This window comes from Hippopotamus amphibius, chromosome 4, assembly GCF_030028045.1.
Source record: "Hippopotamus amphibius kiboko isolate mHipAmp2 chromosome 4, mHipAmp2.hap2, whole genome shotgun sequence".
NCBI classification, from domain to species: domain Eukaryota; kingdom Metazoa; phylum Chordata; class Mammalia; order Artiodactyla; family Hippopotamidae; genus Hippopotamus; species Hippopotamus amphibius.
In genome coordinates this window covers 38,272,601-38,285,094 of record NC_080189.1, presented here as the reverse complement: position 1 = coordinate 38,285,094, position 12,494 = coordinate 38,272,601, and the positions used below count along the sequence as shown (strand labels likewise).

At 36.2% G+C, this 12,494-nt stretch overlaps 1 protein-coding gene and 1 non-coding gene across 4 annotated transcripts in view; one reads left to right on the top strand and one right to left on the bottom strand.

Moving 5' to 3' along the window:
• ZNF277 (zinc finger protein 277) overlaps positions 1-12,494 on the top strand; it is a 116,941-nt gene that overhangs the window by 20,723 nt on the left and 83,724 nt on the right. The window lies entirely within an intron of this gene.
• On the bottom strand, positions 3,277-3,382 carry LOC130852720 (U6 spliceosomal RNA). The gene has a single exon (XR_009053447.1). It is a non-coding gene; the product is annotated as a U6 spliceosomal RNA (small nuclear RNA).

The window sequence follows — 12,494 nt, the reverse complement described above, 5'->3', positions numbered from 1 at the left end:
ACACTCTTCACTTCATTAGTTTCTCTAATCACCCACTCACCAGCTTTACAAAGCCTGAAGTGCTGAATATCTTTAGTGTCTTACTGGATCTCTTGGTCAGGATCTTATTCATATTGTCATTGCACTAGAATATAATGGCCTAAACATATTTGAGGAGTGTGCTTCATTACTGCTCTTCAGATGAGGAAACAAAAGCAGGGAAGGATCAGATGTTTTATCTGAGGTCCAAGGCTATCACTGACAGAGAATATTGCAGGTCCCCAGATTCTAGGTTTGCTATTCTACCTTGACAGACTTCAGGAATCAGGCAAAATTGGTTTTCTCCTAGAGACACTATGGGCATATATATATATAATGTACCCTTTTGCCAGAAAAGAGTTGGGTTTTTGTTTTTGTTTTTTCTCTCAGTGACTCAAGAAAACCACAGCTCTACTTCTGAACTGGACACAGGAACAGTATTACCATGCTGTCTTGCTCCATTCACTCACCCTTTTAAGGAAATGCTTGAAGAATAGCAGGGCCCTATGGTGACAAAGGCACTTTATTCTCAGTTCAGTATTCCACTTGGCAGCCTTGTCTTTCTTCTCCTTAATTGCAATAAGCTAACCTCATGCATCTCAAATGTAGTTGTAATCCAAAGGAAATAAGCAAAGTGAATGTTTTATTAGTTGTATATTTCTTAATGAGGTAAGAAAAACATAACAGTTCTTTGCAATGCATGTAGTATAGCAGAATGTAGCAGTTCATATATTTGTGCATCAGTGTACAAAAACTTACGTAAACCCAAAAGGCATGAATAGGATTGGTAAGTTAACTATACGTCCCAAAACTGATCCAGTGCCACAAACTGCAAAATTTAGGTGGCCTGATTTGAGTCATTGAAAAAGCTCCATTCCTCAAAAATCTATCTTTCTTGTTTGCTGCTGATATTAAAAAATCATATCTTTATCAATCCATCGCTTTGCATTACACGCTGCCCCCTGTGAAGCACTGTTTTTTAAAATGTGAAATATTCATCACAGAGAGCAGTACATCCTGCCACTAACCTCAGTAGAGGTCACCTCAGTATGAATATTACTAGATCATTTACAAAATGAATTTTAAAATGAATCAGTCAACAAAATGGACTGCTTTGGCTCATCACTGAGCTGAGCACAGTGGCAGAAAGGAAGGTAAGCTTATTCTAAGGAGCTTCTGGTATAATTTATGAGACAAAACATGTACGTGAAACAGAAGTGCCAATAACAATATTTTATTGAGTGACAAATGATTTAGTACATTAGAGAGCAGTATTTCTCAAACTTTTTCTTTAAGCAATGGAACTATTTTCCAAATTATCTTACACAAAATCCCAATATGTAAAACCTATGAAAGTTGGGCCTCTTTGGTTGGAGAGGGTGGAGGGGAAGAAGCCAAGGCAGCCATCTGCTCCGGTTGTCCCTTCATCCCTGATGAGACTCCTTGGGATCTAAGGCATCGGGGATCACAGTTAAAAATCATTAAATTTAGCACATAAACATGGGGTAAGTTGACAGAAGGGAAAATCCACTCTGGGTCTGACAAGGAGAGGAAAATCCTAAGTAGGAATTCCTCCTCAAGTTGGTATAAAAAAAGACATAGACAGTATTAGGGGTAATGAGAAAAAAGCTGGGTAAGGAAGGTAGGTAGACATTGGGTCTAAGCTAGAAAATCAGGCAGAAAAGTTGAGATTTGTTAAGAAAGAAAATAGGGAGACACTAGGGTTTTAATCTTAGCAACTGATGTGGTGAAAGCAGACTTGAAGAAGGAAGATTGATAACAGGTGCAAGATGGTTTAGAAAGAGAATTGATTCTTATTCTCAAGTTATTCCTTCCTCTCTGGCTCTTCTTAGTTCCATTATTTGAGAAACTGAGAGCAGGTCATCCACGTATCCTTCCCCCTTTCTCCATCCCCAGAGCTGTGGGCAGTACCTGTCTGAGCCTTCTGTCTCCCGTTCTGTGCAAAGCTGAATCCAGTTGAGCAGACTGCACATCCTTTCCACATAGCCCCTAGCCTCAGGGTCATCATGCCTACCTGATGCCTAGCAAACCCCATAATGCCACTTTCCTTTTCCTCTTTTTAAAAAGATTTTGTTTTTGTTTCCCTCCCTGAATTGCAGAGGGATTACGCATCTTCTGAAGTTGGGAAGATTTATATGTGGATCTTTATAGATCCCCTTATTAAAAAGGAGAATTTATACTTTAATTTACATAAATGCCAGAAAATGGGAGATATAACTTGACTTTATTTTCTCAGAAATGTTTAGTTCTTTTTTTTTAATTCATCAATTCCTTCTTTTCATTTTCTGTGTGCTGATGATTCCTCTCCAGTTGGTCCCCATAGCAACACTGGATAATGCTAATGAAACTGCAACATCTTAAGCTCTCCCACAGAGCATCTCTGTTAAAATAGCCATGGAACACGGTTGCATTTATTATTTTCTTTGCTTAAAAGAAATCGATATTTTGGAATCTTTCCCATGATCAAGACTTAACTTCCTATACTCTCTGGCTAGAATTGGAGCCTCTAATTTAGAGAAGATTTTTCAAAGGTGATAAACCACAGTTGCAATACCACTTCTTCCCCCGCATTCACGCCCCATGTTGGTGTACAGTACGACAGTGGTTCTCAAAACGTGATTCTCCAGCAGCAGCAGCAGCATCTGGGCACTTGTTAGAAATGCACATTCACGTGCCACACCTCAGACCTTTTGAATCAGCGACTCAGGATGGAGCCCATACTGTGTTTAACAAGTCCTCCAGCTGATTTGGATGCACACTGAAGTCTGAGGACGACTGGTGTGGCAGATAAACAGAACTGTAGTAGGCAACAACATCACATCCAGTTTGATGGGATTCTGCTAAATTAAAAGTTATTTTACTGTTTGTTTTTTATATCACCTAAGTTTATTTATACTATGAAACAGCTGAATGTCAAGTTGTGTTAAGATAAAATATGACAGTGGAGAGTGTAATTGATTTTAGCTACTGAAAATAAATGTCTTCTGGTCCCTATTTGTCCATTATTAACAAACATTTAAAAAACCAAGTAATTACCAGTAAGTCTATGATAATAGGTAATGGCTCAGATTACAAAAGCATATTGTTTTGGGGTTTTTTTCTGTTTCTTATGTTTCATGTATAGATGCTGACAAGATTCGCCTTTTTTTTTTCTTCTGATTTTTTTTTCATTGGCGTATAGTTGCTTTACAGTGTTGTGTTAGTTTCTGCTGTACAGCAGAGTGAATCAATTATACAAAAAATATGGACCGCTTCACAGATTTGCGTTTCATCCTTGCACAGGGGCCATGCTAATCTTTCCGTATCGTTCCAACCTTAGTATATGTGCTGCCAAAGCAAGCGCAGTATTCACCTTTTTGAGAGGAGTACAGTTGACCCTTGAACGACATCATGGTTAGGGGCTCTGATCCTCCTCGTGGCTGAAAATTTGAGTATAACCAAATTCATGATTCCACATCCACAGATTCAACCAACCTCAGATCACATAGTACTATAGTATTTACTATTGAAAAAAACCCACGGGTAAGTGAACCTGTGCAGGTCAAATCCATGTTGTTCCAGGGTTACTACTGTATTTTAAATAGTGCCTTTTCTGCTTGTAGTAAGTAATTCATCCTTTATATGCAGAAACACACCAAAAGCAGGCAGTAAAAGCAAGAATCTTTTGTTGGCCATGATTTAGAGAACAAAAAATAGAAAGCAAATGTAGTAGAGAATTTTAAAAATGGATAAGTTTATTTTAAGAGGCAAGTAGGCCCCAAAACATGGATATTCAGTCAGAAATTTGAGCTGGAGAGAGGCACTCCAAAAGTTAAGGTATTTTAAACTGCTGGTTATCACAAAGATGAACCACCTGCATGCCAGGATGTTGGAACAGAACCCTAAGGAAGTTGTGCTTGTTGGTGGTCAGGTCCAGTCTGAAAGGCAGGCTGTTAAGCATTATAAAAAAGAGCCAAATGGGGTTCAGAAACCAAGATAAGTAAGATTCCCCTCTTCAGGAATCCAGAGGTTAGTTCAAGCAAACAATACAAGCAGTGATTCTTATCAGCACCTAGCATTTGCTCCTTCATCTTGATCATCACTCCCCTTTTTCAAACCCACTCTATATCTCACCAAGAATGTTGCTCTTGCTTCCATATGTGGGCCAGATCTGTGAATATTAGTAGTATTCATAGTTCCCTGAATATACTGTCTCTGCCCTTCTGCCATATTACTCCTTGAAGTGCCTGTGGCCACCCTGCTGTCTCCACCCATGTTTGCTCCTCTCATTTACCCTTAAGCCCTTAAGGTCTTAGTTGAAATAATAAACTTCAATTTTGATTGGCTGACTTAGGTCCTCTCTGTACCCTGGATTTTCCATATGCCTTGTACTTATCAATTTTTATAACAAATGCCACGTATTGTAATTGTTTGTGTCTCTACCTGTGCTTCGGTAGCTGGATCCATGTCTTCATCTCTCTAATTTTTTCTCTTTGCTTGGTGCCAAGCTCACTGTAGATTTTCAATAAACATTTTTGAAGTGAATGATTAAGAGATTTTTACGTATTATAGGCATGGCAAACAAATTATGGATTTTCTGAAATAATTCTGATTTGAAATTTTTTTCCTTTTCTCTCAGCTACTGTAACTTAAGCTGTTTCAGTGCCCCTAAATTTATCTTCTAAATGTCTTATATGCAGATATAACAAAAATCCTTGGAATAAAATTACTGTATACCAGGGATCTGGAAATATGGAAGAGTATATCTCTGCCCTTGGGAAAGGATATGTTAGCCATTTAATACAATCTCCAGGGAAGTCCATTAGTGAAATCTGAAGATAGGGGGCTGGAATAGGGTGTTTCTGTGCTTGTTTGAGGTATTTAATTATTATAATTCTTGGACTGAATTATTCAGACCTTATAGAAAACCTCTTCTTTCCTCTCTTTGCGTTTCCATGTTATTCCAAAATTAAGAGTACTAGGGGAATGTGGTTGGAATTGAGAAATAAAAAGAAATTCTAGATTCTTTCCATGGGTAATGGTTTATAATGCCCTTTAATTTATCTGGCAGCATCTCAGAAAATAATATGATGCTTTCTTTTTTTTTTTTTTTTTTTTTTTTTTTTTTTAAATTTATTTATTTATTTAATTTATTTATTGGCTGTATTGGGTCTTCGTTGCTGCATGCGGGCTTTCTCTAGTTGCTGCGAGCGGGGGCTATTCTTTATTGTGGTGCAGAGGCTCCTCATTGTAGTGGCTTCTCTTGCTGTGGAGCACGGGCCCTAGGCGCGTGGGCTTCAGTAGTTGCGGCACATGGGCTCAGTAGTTGTGGCTCACGGGCTCTAGAGCACAGGCTCAATAGTTGTGGCACACAGGCTTCGTTGCTCCGTGGCATGTGGAATCTTCCTGGAGCAGGGCTCGAACCCGTGTCCCCTGCATTGGCAGGCGGATTCTTAACCACTGCGCCACCTAGGAAGTCCAATATGATGCTTTCTTTAAGGAGCTTAACGGGTTTCTAAAGATTATCATGTTGAGTCATTTTTTTCAAAGGGGTGTATACATCACTGACTACAAACATTGTGTCTTGATGACTATCAACAGAATAAACACAAATTTTTTTTACGTACTGATTCCACTAAAATATTCCTAAATAGCTTTACTTGTTTTGATTTTTGCTGCCATAGTTATTCTTCTCCCTTTTGGTGATCATTCATTTATTAATCAAACAAATATTCATTTAGCATCTACTGTATGCTGGGCACTGGACTGGGGGATTAGAACCAGAAGAATGTATAAAACGGACAAACTTCCTACCTTCTTCAAATTTTAAAACTAGTGTGGGAAATAGACTTTAGCAGTATTTCATTCTCTCCATATCATATTCTGTGGCTTCAGATCTTTGGTGGAGAGAACTAGGTATAAAGTAGATATATATAGCAGAACCCAGGCCACAAACTCAGTGAAATTCAGGGAACTACCAGGTAGTAGAAGTGAAGGACGTGGGGTAGAAAAGGACCACTTTGAATTACTGCTGTGTTCAGCTTGATTTTGGAATAATGGGGACTGGTGAGGATCATGGCAGATGGGAACATGCCTACCCTGCCTGAGGAAGCAGCCATCCAGATCTGGATTATTGACATGTGGAAATGGACTCCTAGTGTTATCAGAGTCTGGTAATTTTTTTAATGTGTCCTCTTTCAATTTTAATGATGGTAGCTAAATGAAATTAAAATACTAGACATATCAAATAAAATATATCAGAGGGGTAGATTTGACATGAGGGTTGGCAGTGTATAGATTGAGAGTCTGAGCTCCCTGTAAGTTAACTGCATGAGTTTTAGCATCTAATTTGAATAAACAGAAGCCTTTTTTTCTTCCTTCCTTGTTAGAATTATCAGATTAAACAAATGAAAATAAAGGTTGAGGGCCAGTTATATTTGCATTTCAGATAAGCAACTAATAACTATATACCCCAAATATTGCACAGTATATGCTTATACTATGCAATACCGTGCAGTATTTGGGACATACTTATACTAAAACAGTATTCGTTGTATATTTGAAATTCAAATTTAACTGGGCATCCTATATTTTATCTGGCAATGCTATTCCTAGTACTGTCTACAGTTTGAATTTGTTTGTCAAATAAGTGGCCTATGGGTGAAATATTTAATCATTTGCCCCTATTTATTAATAATTGATGTAAATAATTAAAATTTTAATTTTCATTAAGTGATGACTATATGCCAAGCTGGGCATACCTTCAAATAGGAATGGGTTTTTTTGTTTGTTCTTTTGTTTTTTATATCTGGCTAACTATGGCTTCTTATTTAGCCTTTATATGTAAATATCTAAAAATGTTTTTACAGTGTTTCATTATTTTGGCACAAAAGTAATAATTGTTTCTATAGTTCAAATGAACATTTTTATCTATGTATTTATCCCCATGCTATCAGCTTGCCTTTATGACATTTAAAAAAGACCCATATTTTTGTAAATGTCTTTTCCATGTTAGCACACTGATTTTTATTTTAATATTTGAAAAGCTAAGTTCTGAGCACTTTGCTTCAAATAGTATTCTCCCTGATGCCCACGTCACTTTGCAATTGCTTTTGTACTTTTTCAGATTCTTCTATTCTTCCCTTCATGATATTAACCATCTGTATTAATGAGATAATAAACCAGGCTTGTTGCTAATGAATTGATTCATTCAACTGCTAGATTTAATTAGAAAGACATTTAACATGCCAGCAGCTGTTCTGGTTTTGTTTAATTGTCCCCAAATAAAATAAAATAAAATACAATGAATTTTTATATCTTTGCATAAATTAAACTAAATCAAGATTTGTTACTCTGTCATGTATTATAAAAGGTTAACCGATGGAGTTTTGTTACTTTTGTATTCCAAATATCGAAAGGAAAATCAGTTTCCTTCTAAAAACACTCATCTAATTGGCACAAGAGTAAAGTCTAAGAGTAAAGAGTATCCTGACCCTCAAATCTATATAAAGGAAACTAAGCCATAGATGCATCCCAAAGCCTTTTTTTTTTTAGTACTTTGATGCATTTTCTAAATTAATTAACCAATAAAAAAGTTACTTAATGCCTCTTCAGTAAGTGGTGCTGGGAAAATTGGGCAGCAACATGTAAAAGAATGAAATTAGAGCACTTCCTAACACCATATACAAAAATAAACTGAAAATGGATTAAAGACCTAAATGTAAGCTCGGACACTATAAAACTCTTAGAGGAAAACATAGGCAGAACACTCTATGATATACATCAAAGCAAGATCCTTTTGGACCCACCTTCTAGAATCATGGAAATAAAATCAAGAATAAACAAATGGGACCTCATGAAACTTAAAAGCTTTTGCACAGCGAAAGAAACCATAAACAAGACAAGAAGACAAGTCTCAGAATGGGAGAAAATACTTGCCAACGAAGCAATGGACAAAGGATTGATCTCCAAAATATACAAGCAGCTCATGCAGCTTAATGCCAAAAAAGCAAATAACCCAATCCACAAATGGGTGGAAGACATACAGATGGCCAACAAACACATGAAAGGATGCTCAACATCACTAATTATTAGAGAAATGCAAGTCAAAGCCACAGTGAGGTATCACCTCACACTGGTCAGAATGGCCATCATGAAAAAATCTAGAAACAATAAATGTTGGAGAGGGTGTGGAAAAAAGGGAACTCTCCTGCAGTGTTGGTGGGAATGTAAGTTGGTACAGCCACTGTGGAAAACAGTTTGGAGGTTCCTTAAAAAACTAAAAATAGAACTACCATATGATCCGCTAATCCCACTCCTGGGCATATACCCAGAGAAAGCCATAATCCAAAAAGAAACGTACCATAATGTTCATTGCAATACTATTTACAATAGCCAGGACATGGAAGCAACCTAAATGCCCATCAACAGATGAATGGATAAAGAAGATGTGGCACATATACACAATGGAATATTACTCAGCCATAAAAAGGAATGAAATGGAGCTATATGTAATGAGGTGGATAGACTTAGAATCTGTTATACAGAGTGAAGTAAGCCTGAAAGAGAAAAACAAATACCGTATGCTAACATATATATGGAATCTAAAAAAAAAAAAATGATACTGATGAATCCGGTGACAGGGCAAGAATAAGAATGCAGGTGCAGAGAATGGACTGGAGGACACGGGGTTGGGAAGGGGCAGGGGGGAAGGGGAAGCTGGGATGAAGTGAGAGAGCAGCATAGACATATATACACTACCAACTATAAAATAGATAGCTAGTGGGAAGTTGCTGTATAACAAAGGGAGATCAACTTGATGATGGGTGATGCCTTAGAGGGCCAGGACAGGGAGGGTGGGAGGGAGGGAATATGGGGATATATGTATAAATACAGCTGATTGACTTTGGTATACCTCAAAAGCTGATACAAGAGTGTGAAGCAATTATATTCCAATAAAGAACTTTAAAAAAAAAAAGTTATTTAAGAACTGTAATTCCAGAGACACTATCTAGTGAGTTTTTTTAATTGTTTGCTTTTCGTGGTCTTGCTTACAATATTCAAAGGGACTTTCACTCTAAAAAAGAGAAGAAGGCAGAGTTTTAGGAGAGATTTTAATGTTCGGGGCTTTTATTAGAGAAATTGGCAGGGAAGGTTTTAAATGTGTTAGTGCATGCACAAAAGTAACAGCTCAGATAAACTGAGCAGTCCTCACTTTGGACCTTCAGCCTCTAGGGTGCCCTTCCTAGAAAAGAAATGATAGGATTCTATGCAGTGTCCGAGATACCAAGTCAGTAGATGATGTGAATTAAGCAATACTCAGATACAAAGCAAATTACAGATAAATTAGGAGAAAACTGTCTTAAAAAAATTACCAAATAGGTAAATTCATCTATTCGGGATACACTTGCTGAGATTAGGGGCATAAAGGCTCATAGAGTAGCTAAGGAGAAAGAAGAGGAAGAAGACAAAAGTAGTTCCTTTCACCCATTCAGCTTAGCTTGCTTTTGTTTTTTTGTTTGGTAGTTCCTTTTGTTTAAAAATATGTATTTTTTTTAAAAATAGCGATCATAGTATGAATATGGATTTGTATAATTTTTTCCTGAATATTTTCCCATGCCTTTAAATCTCTCAAAACACATTTTAATGGCTTGCTTAATTTCTTTAATTCATTTAATCTTTCTTTTATTGTTGGATATTAGGTCGTTGTATTTTTTTTCTATCATTAAATTAACACCAATAGGTAAATTTTAGTAAATTTAGTAAACCCCCCAATCTTGCTTTTATAGGGCAGTTATTTCTGGGATGTGATCTTAGATACCAGTCAAATTTTAATTTTCACATTACATTTCAGAGTGTAAGGAATGCAACAGTTTCCTAAAACTTGGGCAAGAAGAGAATGAAATCAGGGGGTAGGCTAGGCAGAGAGCAAGAGTGATGGAACAGAAAGTTGTGCCTACTCTGGTTTCTGTACCATACTAACCTCTGCGATGAATAATTACAGCATAGAGTGATTTTTTTTTTTTTTTTTACTCTGAGGTTCACTTCTTACAAATTTGCAATATTTTTCTTTTAGTTTTAACAGTTCTTTCAAGGACTTCGTAGGATTGTTAATATCATTCATATACAACCACAGAAATGTGTGTGAGAAATAGAGATTAGACCTTGTGATGATAAACTACTGTAACCCCCAATAATAGTCTCTAAGTAAAACTTGCCTCAGTGGTTCTCCTGCTTATAAGTTTGCTAGGGCAGCTTGGAGAAGATTCCAACCACCATAAAAACTTGAGGCATTAAGTAGCTTCATAAATCTTGAGTGTCTTTCTGGGCACTGCATTAGAGTCTTTGAATTCCCTTCAGGGCTTCTCCTGTATTCAATACTATAGGCTGTGCAGTGTTGTCCAGGTGCTTAGGTGATTGGAATGAAGTTTCAGCTTTGACGTTTTCCTTCAAAACTAGTAATAATGTACCTGGAGACCAACTGTGTCTCATTTCACAATTTGTAAAATCTATTTTACCTAACAGCCAACAATTAGGTTTTCTGCCTATTTAAAAAAAAAAAAAAAAAAAAAGGATGCAAAATAAATGTGCTAAATCCCATAAAGAGCTAATGAATGGCATTTTATATGCCTGGCTATGTCTTACTTTGTGGTTGTGTTTTTAATTTTTCAGATTGAGAAAGGTGATTATAGTTAACCCTTGCACAACAGCAGGAGTCTACTTATACCTGGACTTTTTTTTCTGTAAATAGTACAGTACTACATGATCTGCAGTTGCTGCAGAACCACAGATAAGGAGGACCTGCTGTAAAGTTATATGTGGATTTTCAACTGCGGGGGGCTTTATGCCCCTAACCACCGTCTTGTTCAAGGGTCAGCTGTACTTCATTTGGGCACTTATTTCTTGCTTTTTCTGGGAGAAAAGAATGCTGACTTGTATTGAAGGTGGAAACAAAATCTCATTTTTTAATGTTAACCTCTCCCCTAATTTATTTTTGTGCTTCTTGTCTGAATTTTACCACATGTAACATTTTGCCCCAAATCCTTGTATTCTTTAACCTTCATGGTCCCTTTAGAATTGTGTTTTTATGAGTTTCTTCATAATCTGTTCTCCATTAAAAGACACCAGTGCTCATTTGTTTAATCCTCTTGAATATCAAAGCCTCTAGTCAAAGCTTTTGTGTCATTCTGCTTGCTTTTACTTGAATATTCTGTAATAGAAGACTTTTTTAAAGCAAGGTGATCTGAACTACTCTTTGTTCTAAATAAAGTTACTGCATTTTAAGGTAACATCCTTTGACTTATACCAAGACAATAAACATTTTAAAAATCTACTTAGTTTCTTAAGCACTGTGCTAGAAGTTTAGAGTCTTATCCTCTACTAAACATTTATTCTTCTGTTCAGTGTCTTGTAGCATATGAGTACCAAGGGTGTATTCATTTTCTGTAGAATTTGGTGTTCCCTAACTCATTACTTTATATTTCTCTACAGTGAATTCAGTACACTGCTCTCAGCATGCCTGCATTTAATAGCTCTCCTCCTTCCTACAATCTGCCCTTCTAGTTTTGTGGCCTCAACAGATTTCATCTCCCTTAGTGTTCTGTCTTCCAAATTACTGAGACATTTTAAAAAGCAATTACATTTAAAAAGATTATTATTTAGCCATGTGTATATAGACTACTTGCCCAAATTTATAGATCTTAAAATGGTCAAGCTGCTGGCCAGGAATTTTTAGCTTTATGTTAAAGCTCAGAAAGAAAGCCAAGGAGAGAACAATACAGGGAGTATTCTCTTACAAAGAGAACTTTGGACTTTAAGTTCCCATGGTAAATAATATTTTTAGTTTCATTTTTTTTAAGAGATTTTTTTTTTGTCTATTTGCCTTAAATACTTTTTAAGAAAAAAATTGCTGCATGTGATTTATTTTCTGTATTAATATGTTGAAAGCCTAATAAGTTAATTATATTAATAAAGGTAATTTAATGACGTAAAACATTTGTTCCATGGGATTGTCTCTCAGAATGTTTTATAAACAATATAGAGGATTATATATTTTTTAAAACACATTTTGTTTTATTGGTACAAAAGTATGCTATTACTCATATTTAGAAACACTTCAAAGCTTAGTATTTGAGGTTATTTTGTTTTAAATTTGTTTCAATTAAAAATATGAATACTTTTGGTTTTAAATGTTGATGAATAATACTAACTTCATAGGGACTTTGCCATTCACTGTGTCCATAAAAATGTAATAAAATTAGAAAGGAGCAGTAATAAGTTACTATACCCTATATTTAAATAACATTTCTATGGTCATGAGAGAGTGAGGGTATCAAGGTCTCTTCACCATTATCCAAATATTAGGATATTTGCTCAGGGAAAGTATAATGATTCCAAGGTCGGGCTCCAGAATCGGACTGCCTGGATTCCAATCCTCTGTGTAACCCTTTGGTCAAGGAGGTCATTACTCAATCTCT